Source organism: Nannospalax galili, unplaced genomic scaffold (assembly GCF_000622305.1).
Source record: "Nannospalax galili isolate Female #2095 unplaced genomic scaffold, S.galili_v1.0 scaffold77, whole genome shotgun sequence".
NCBI lineage: Eukaryota > Metazoa > Chordata > Mammalia > Rodentia > Spalacidae > Nannospalax > Nannospalax galili.
Window position 1 is genome coordinate 2,002,797 of NW_008341457.1, and position 7,815 is coordinate 2,010,611.

Genomic DNA, 7,815 nt, shown 5'->3' on the forward strand with positions numbered 1-7,815 from the left:
AAAAGAAAAGGGGAATTATTAATGCAAAGGACATGACTATGTTTAAAAGGTTTAAAAAAAAAAAAAAATCTTCTGGATGACCTGTTTCGATACTCCTATTTGATAAAAAACCTTGCTCTGGTACACTCCTGCCGCGTGACTGTGTTGTCTACGTTTGCGGAAAGCGTGTGTAGAAGCCCCCCCCACGTGTCACGTGTCCCCCGTGGGGCACCTACTAAGTGCGTGCTGGCGTGCGCTGTCCCGTGGACCCGTCTAGTTCATGTTTACGAGCTGTAAATACCATTTTTTATACTCCACCCTGAAGATCCTACATGATTTGTATAACTGATTTTATTTCTGCTACAAGTAATTTCGTGAAATTTCAACTTGCAAACTGAATTTTGGAGACACGGCGGGCGGGGGGGTCAAGAGAAAAAAGAACAGATGGAATTTGGGGGTTTGACTTGGCTTCACTTTCCTGTCAAAGCTGTGCCCTCCTGGACGGGCACCCTCACTGTCCCACTGTTTGGGTGGGGGGGAGCAAGTATCTTCACGTCAAATCGCTTCTCTTTGGTCTGGAAAAGAAAAGAAAAATTTATTTAATAAAAGTTTACTTGCTAAAAGAGCAACTCTTGCCTTATTTTCCTTCCACACTGGATTGTGTCAGAGCCTCCCTCTGTGTCCATGGCTGAGCACTATTCCAGTGCGAGTGTGAAACTTTTTCTCAGCCATGGTGACGCATGTCTGTAATCTCAGCACTGTGGCAGCAAGGAGGAGCTGGATCCACAAAGAGGATGTGATTCATGAAGACAGAGGAGGCAGCCAGCACCACACAAAGACCAAGGGGGCACGAGGGGTGGGGCTGTGACGACCAGTCTCGGGGTCATCCTGGAAGATGAGGCACAGCTCAGAGAATTTCTCAAAGAATTAAAAGGGGGCTGGGGGCGACCAAAAAAAAAAAAAAAGCCGGGTGTCCACTCAGGAGGCAGACCTATCTCTGTGAGTTCAAGGCCATCCTGGTCTACATAGCGAGTTCCAGGACAGCTGGGGCTACAGGGAGACCCTGTCTCAAAAAGACCAAAAAAAAAGATGGGGGCGTGGCTCAGGGTAGAGTGACAGCCTAGAATACCCCAGTGGCAATATTTTAACAGCTTAGCCTTTAGGGGGCGGGGCCTGGCAGGGCGGGGCCTGGTAGTGGGCGGGGCCTGGCGCCCAGAGTCTGTCCCAGAGGGCGGGACTTCCCAGGTGATATCTGCTCTTGTCTCCTGTCTGTCTTCTTCCTAATCTGTGAACAGGCCCCAGCTCCCTCTGCCACACCCAGGTGCCCTGAGTTCAAATCCAGGTAATATCACTGACCAGGTGTGGAAGTTTAGAATTGCTGCTGAATCTTACGAGACTCAGTTTCCACCTCTGAAAAGCGGGTGCTTCAAGGACACACACTTGTGGCTCAATAAACCCGTAAGAATTCATCAAGTCCTTCCAAAATTTTTCCATCTTGCAAAATTCACGTTGAACAGTGAACATGCTACTACTAAAGCCACCAGCAGGCGGCAGCAGAGACCCACGTCTGCGTTTATGATTGGCGGCTCAGGAATGAGCATTTATTAAGTGCTTACTATATGCAGCGCGCTGTGGGCTGCTCTGGGGAGGTTTGAGGAGGTCGAGAGGAGACCCCAGGTGCATTTGTAGGTTGCAAAAGTCAATCTTGTGCAAGGTTTTAAGCCGGTTCCCTAAATTCTGCAAAATTGGCGCCTACTTCTCTGCCTTCTCCAGGTTTCTCTGCACTCTTTTCTCCCCGTCTACCAGGAACGTCCTCTTTCCACCCTGAGTGGTCATGGAGACCGTCGTAGACTTCTGTGTAGAGACATGGGCTTGGGCAGAGGTGAAGGAATTACACCACCTAGAGCTGTGATGTATGCGTGAGCCCATCCCAGCCTTTGTCAATGGAGTATGGAGTGATGATCAGGCAAAGATACCGCATCTGGAGACACTGAGGCAGGAGGATGGCAAATTGAAAAACTAACACTGGCTGCATAGTGAAACCATGTCTCAAAACAATAAAGTCAAACAGGTAAGATTGAATGAAGGGGATTGTTAAACTTTAAGACAGAATGAATTACATTTCAAATAAAATTAAGATAACGGGCTAGCGAGGTGGTTCAACATGTGAAGATGCTGCCTGATAACCCGAGCTCAGTCCCTGGACCCGCACGGCGGAAGGAGAGAACTAAGTCTGGATAGGCGTCCTCTGGCCTTCAGAGGTGCTCAGTGGCATGTGCAAAGAGTGCGTACACACACACACACACACACACACACACACACACACACACACACCATAAATGTAATAAAAATGCTTAACAAACACAGGAAATGATCCTGAGCCAGGCGTGGTCCATACCTGCAATTCCAGCACTGACGAAGCAGGAGGACTGTTCCAGCCTAGGAGTTGGAGGCTAGACTGGGCTGCGTACTCTTAACCTAATCCTGCTGCGACTTTGGGGTTTGGGGATTTTTGTTTGGTGCTGGAGATGGAACCCTGGGTCTCCTGCATACCAGGCAAATATTAACCACAGAGCCATGCCCCAGTTACTAGGTTTGATTCGAAGGATATTGAGTTCATAAGCCAGTTTGGAGGGTGTGGATCAATTAACAATACAATTATTTTAATCCGTTTTCCAACCTTCTGTTACTGTGAGAAAACACCTAAAGGGCTCAACTTATGAAGAAAAAAAAGGTTTACTTTGGATTCCACAGTCCCCATCTGTGGACATCGCACCACCTGAGAATTGGGCCTTCCACAGCCAAGTATGAAAACTGATAATTTTTAAATTTCTCACATTTTGTGCCTGTGGGGGTCAGAGGCAGCATCCGGGTCCTCCTCAGTTGCTCCCTGCTTGTGGTTACAAGCGTGCACCACCATGTCTGGATTTAATTTTTTGTATTGCTTTTACTTATTTATTTTTTGGTCTTTTTGAGACAGGGTCTCCCTGTAGCTCCAGCTGTCCTGGAACTCACTATGTAGACCAGGCTGGCCTTGAACTCATAGAGATCTGCCTGCCTCTGCTTCCCAAGTGCTGGATCAAAGGCATGCACCACCATGCCCGACTAATATTCCTTTTATTTTTATTTTCTGTATGTGTTTTGCCTCCATGTGTGTTAGTGCACCCATGTTGTACAATGCCTGTGGAGTCAGAAGAGGGCGTCAGATCCCCTGGAACTGGAGTTGTGAATGGTTGTTAGCCACCATGTGGGTGCTGGGAGCCAAATCTGGGTCCTCTGCAAGAACAGCCAGTGCTTTTAACCACCAAGCCATCTCTCCAGCCTCCCATGCCTGGGTTTTTATGTGAGTGTGAAGGATTCAAACTTGGGTCCTCAGGCTTACATGGCATGTGCTTTCCTGCAAAGCCTCACCTGCCTGAGCTACTTATCATTTGACTGGGACCCTGTGGGCAGCTCAGGGTCTGGGTGACAGAAAGCTGAAGGAGGCACCTAGTATGACCTCCTTCTGCCACTAGGGAAACTGAGCCACTAGGCGGATGAAGGCTGCTGGAGCTGGGATCTCTGTGTCATGTTGGGTGACAGGGGAGGGGGGTGGGGACAGTGACAGACCCGCCGTAGGACCTTCCATATCTCTCTGTTTCTGTCTCTGTTTCTCCTCCACCTTCCCTTCTCCCCTGCACATCTGGGGGTGACGTTCTGCGTCTCTGGGACCACACCATACTGAGGTAAATCATAGCTGGGGTGCTGGCTGCTCATGGCTGAGGCTCCACCCACTCTTCCAGCAGGACCCCATCCTTCACCAATGTGGAAATGCCTTTTGTGGCCATCAGTGGAATGCTCCACTGTTGGCAAAACCCTGGCCCATGAGTCAGTCAGTCAGTTAACAAAAGTTGGCCAGAGTGCTTACTCAGTGCCTGGAGTAGTTCTGGGTACCCTTCTGGACACTGGGCTCCCCTGATGATGGGCTTTGTGACACTTGTCCTCTGCAAGCCTCAGTTTCCTCACCTGTAAAATGGGGACAAAGTCAGAGAACAGCAGCCATCAGGGGAAAACTATCTGCACATTGTAGCGGGGAGCTGTGTATTGTGGGCTCCTAACCCTGTCTGATCCCTCCCTGAGCCTGTTGATACCAAAGGGACACCTGAAGTGTTATTCTGTCTCTCCCTCCAGGTAGAATGGCAAGGTTGGGTTTTGAGGTCTGTGTAGGAGTCCCCAGGTGATGAAAGGAGTACTCAACACAGGGACAAGCACTCAACCCAGCACCTTCCCAGGACGTCCACCATCTTCCCCTGGCAGCACTTTCCAGCCAGCAGGTAGCTCCTCCCTGGGAAGTTCTTGCAATGATCCATCTGCTGCTTCTGTAGATCCACACCATGGAATCCAGCAGACCAGCGCAAACCTTTATCCTCTGGTTTGGGCACACAGTCGGTGCTCCATAAATGCACAGAGATAATTAGATATAAAATAAAGCCCCCTCCCCCTTTTTGAGGAGGGAACAAAGGCCAATGTTTTGGGGTTTGTTTTTTCAAACAGGGTCTCACTTTGTGGCTCAGGTTGGCCTCAAACTCACAGCAATCCTCCTGTCTCAGCCTCCCAAGAGCTGGTGTGACAGGCCACATTGGGCTTTTCCTTGGTTTCAGTTTTTGGGAGCCCAGAGAGGCCAAGACACCCACTCGAAATAACACAGTCTGAAGTCCTGGCTCGCTCTTTCCAAACTCAGGCCTCAGCTGCCCACATGGTCCCTCCCAGCAGGCTCCCTCTACCCCCAATTCTCTTTCCCAATTCACCCATCCTGGGTCCCTGGTTGTGGAGGATTCTGGGCTTGTCTGGGGACCAAGTTCCCTGCTTTGGAGGCGGGAAGGGCCTCGGGGCGCCCTGGCCCTGCATGTCAGTCTCCGGCTTGGCAGGCGGGGCAGCCACCGTCCTTCCGGGGGGCGGAGGGGGGTTCATTCACAAATCCAGGCCGGGCTGTGATTGCAGAGCTCACACACATGACCTGCAGCCGCCTCCTGGGCTGTGGGTGGCCTCAGCGCACCCCCTTCTCCAGCTCCCCCAACTTCCCCTCGGCCGGCACCTTCCTCAGACTCTTCCCAAAGACCCCTCACTAGGCTCCATGGGAGCTGGGGACCCGTGAGGTGACTTTGAGATACTTCTGCTGCCCGTGGACCCCAACATGGAGGTCCCAGGGCCCCCAGTGTCCAGCAAGCCAGGAGAGACATCGGTCAAATGGCAACTTTGCTACAACACCATGGCCAAGGTGTGGTGGATGGTAAGTGCAGAGGCGGCCAGCGACCTGGGGCCATGGCCCCATCCCACCCGTGGGTGGCGGGTGGTTTCAGATGTGGAGACCCCACTAGGGTGTTTGCAGAGTGGGGAGACAGAGCCAAACAGCTCGGGGACAGCTGTGGGAAGGTGGCCGAAGACACCAGGCCCTGTTTGGGAACCAAACTGGCTTGGTGGTGGCTCCTAGCCCAACCCCGGGACATGGGGACATCCATGGGCCTCACCAGAGTTTCTGAGTAAAGGGTTCTGTGCATGGAAACTTCTCAGAGGTGATGGAAACAGGAGACTCTGGTGACTTCCAAAAGGTTGGGAACATGTGCTCACTCGACTGGACTACGGTCACCGGCTGAGGGAGCGTGGCAGGGGTCTGTTGTCTGGTTCAGTTGATGGAGCCCCCAGACTGGGAATCCTTCCAGAAGCTTCTGGTGGGGGGAGTGAGAAGAGATTCAGGATAGACCCAGGTACAAGATAAGGCAAGGGAGAGTCCTCATCTGTCCTGTGGCCATCAGTTTGTCCAGCTGCCTAAGGGCTGCAGTCTCACCCCATCACACATGGAGGGGAGGCTGAATTTACTCCATGAAGTTCCAGGTTGCATACTGGGGACGGCTCTGGATCGCTGTGTGACCCTGGGCCTTGGCTCACCCTCTCTGGGCTGCAGATTTCTTGCATCTGTGATGTTGTCTGTGTCCTGAAGTGTCAGGGCTGGAACTTTGTAGACTCCCAAAACAGTGGGACCTTGAGGTGGGAGGAGGGACCACCTAACTGATGGTGACTCTTCTGTGACTCAGGTTGAGATTCCCAAAGAATACCGAGAATCTGCTGAGACATAAACTCACATCCCTGGGGAGGATACACAGGGCTTCCACTGATCAGTTGGCACTGAGTCAATATTAAGCGCCCACTGTGTCCCAGGGTCTGTCCTGGCTGGTGCTTTCAAGTGGAGACATAACTTAAATATTGATATTGTCAAGGTATGAAATGTTCAGGATGGTGGGAGGCAGATGGCTCTGAGCAGGTCGGATGACTAGGCATCGCTCCACTGAGGAGGGGACATCTGAGCTGATACCCTGTGGGTGAAGGAATTTGATAGAAGAGTTGGAAATGCAACATAGGCAGAGAGCACAAACAGCTGTGCGAAGGCCCTGGGGCAGAGGACACAGCTATGCAAAGATCCTGGGGTAGGATGGAGCCTGGCTTGTTGGAGGAACCCAAGGCCCCTGTAGCTGGAGGGGCAGAGAGGGAGGAGAATGGCTGGCAGGGCCCTGTGGGCAGCAGGGAGGGTTGGGGCTCGGCCCTGAGGGAGGCGGGAGCTGTGGTTGGCTGTGGGCAGAGGAGGGAGTTGCCGTAATCTCTCTTTTCTGTTTCCCTGAGCTTTTCTGCAGGGGAAAAGGTCTATCTAGGAGCTGACGTGGCATCTAGGAGAGGTGGGGGCAGCATCCGGGGCGACTTGATGGGGGCCTGGAAGGAAGTGGATGGTTTTCAGAGCAGAAATGGGTAGGATTTAAGATTCATTTAGAAGCTGAGATATGGGTGTGAACACCAGAGTCCCACAGCCAGGGAAGGGTGTGAGCTGAGAAGACTACAGGCCAGAGACCTAGCCATCCCCCAGCTGAGGGATAACCCACAGTGCCGAAAAAAAGCAAAAAAGCAATGTTTGTATGTGACATTGAGGTCACATCCATAGAGGTAGATCGTAGAACAGGGGAGGTTATGAACTCAAAGCCAAGGAGGGTGACGTGCACCTGACATCCCAGTACCTGAGAGGTTGACAGGGGAAGATGGCGGGTTAGTGAGGCCAGCTGGTGCTTCATAGTGAGCCGCTGTCCAAAACTAATCAAATGGATGGGTGGATGGGTGGATGGACAGGTGGATAGGTGGATGAATCAGTGGATAGGTGGATGGATGGATGATGGATGGATTGATAGATAGGTATCTAGATAAAACCAGGAAGGGCGTAGCTCAGTGATAGAGTACTTATCTGCTACGTGCAAAGGTCCTGGGTTTGTCCACAGCACAACAAAAATCAAATTCAATTGGAAGTTCACAATGACCCCACATGCCCGTCAAAGCCCCACAACAGTTCACATGAATGTGCCTGTGGAGCCCGGCGGTCCGGTGTCTTCCTCAGTCACTCTCCACTTTGTTTTTTGAGGCAAGATCTCACCGAACCTTGGGGTCACCGACTCAGGTAGGCGCCAACCAGTGAGCCCGAGGAACCTCCCGTCTCCGCCTCGCCCAGGCTGTAGTCACAGGTACCCAGGCCTACATCAAGCATTTTACGTGGGCTCTGGGGATTCGAACTCGGGTGCTTGTGCTTGCATGGCAGGCACTGCCTTCCTAACTGCAAAGAATTAATTTACTTTTACTTTATTCATATGAGTGTTTTGCTTGCATGTGTGTAAGTGCGACCATGTCATACAGCGCCCTGTCAGGGCCCCTGGACCTGGAGTTACAGTCGTTAGCCACTATGCGGGTGCTGGGAACTAAACCTGGGTCCTCTGCAAGAGCAGCCAGTGTTCTTAACCACTGAGCCAGCTCTCCAGCTCCTAATTA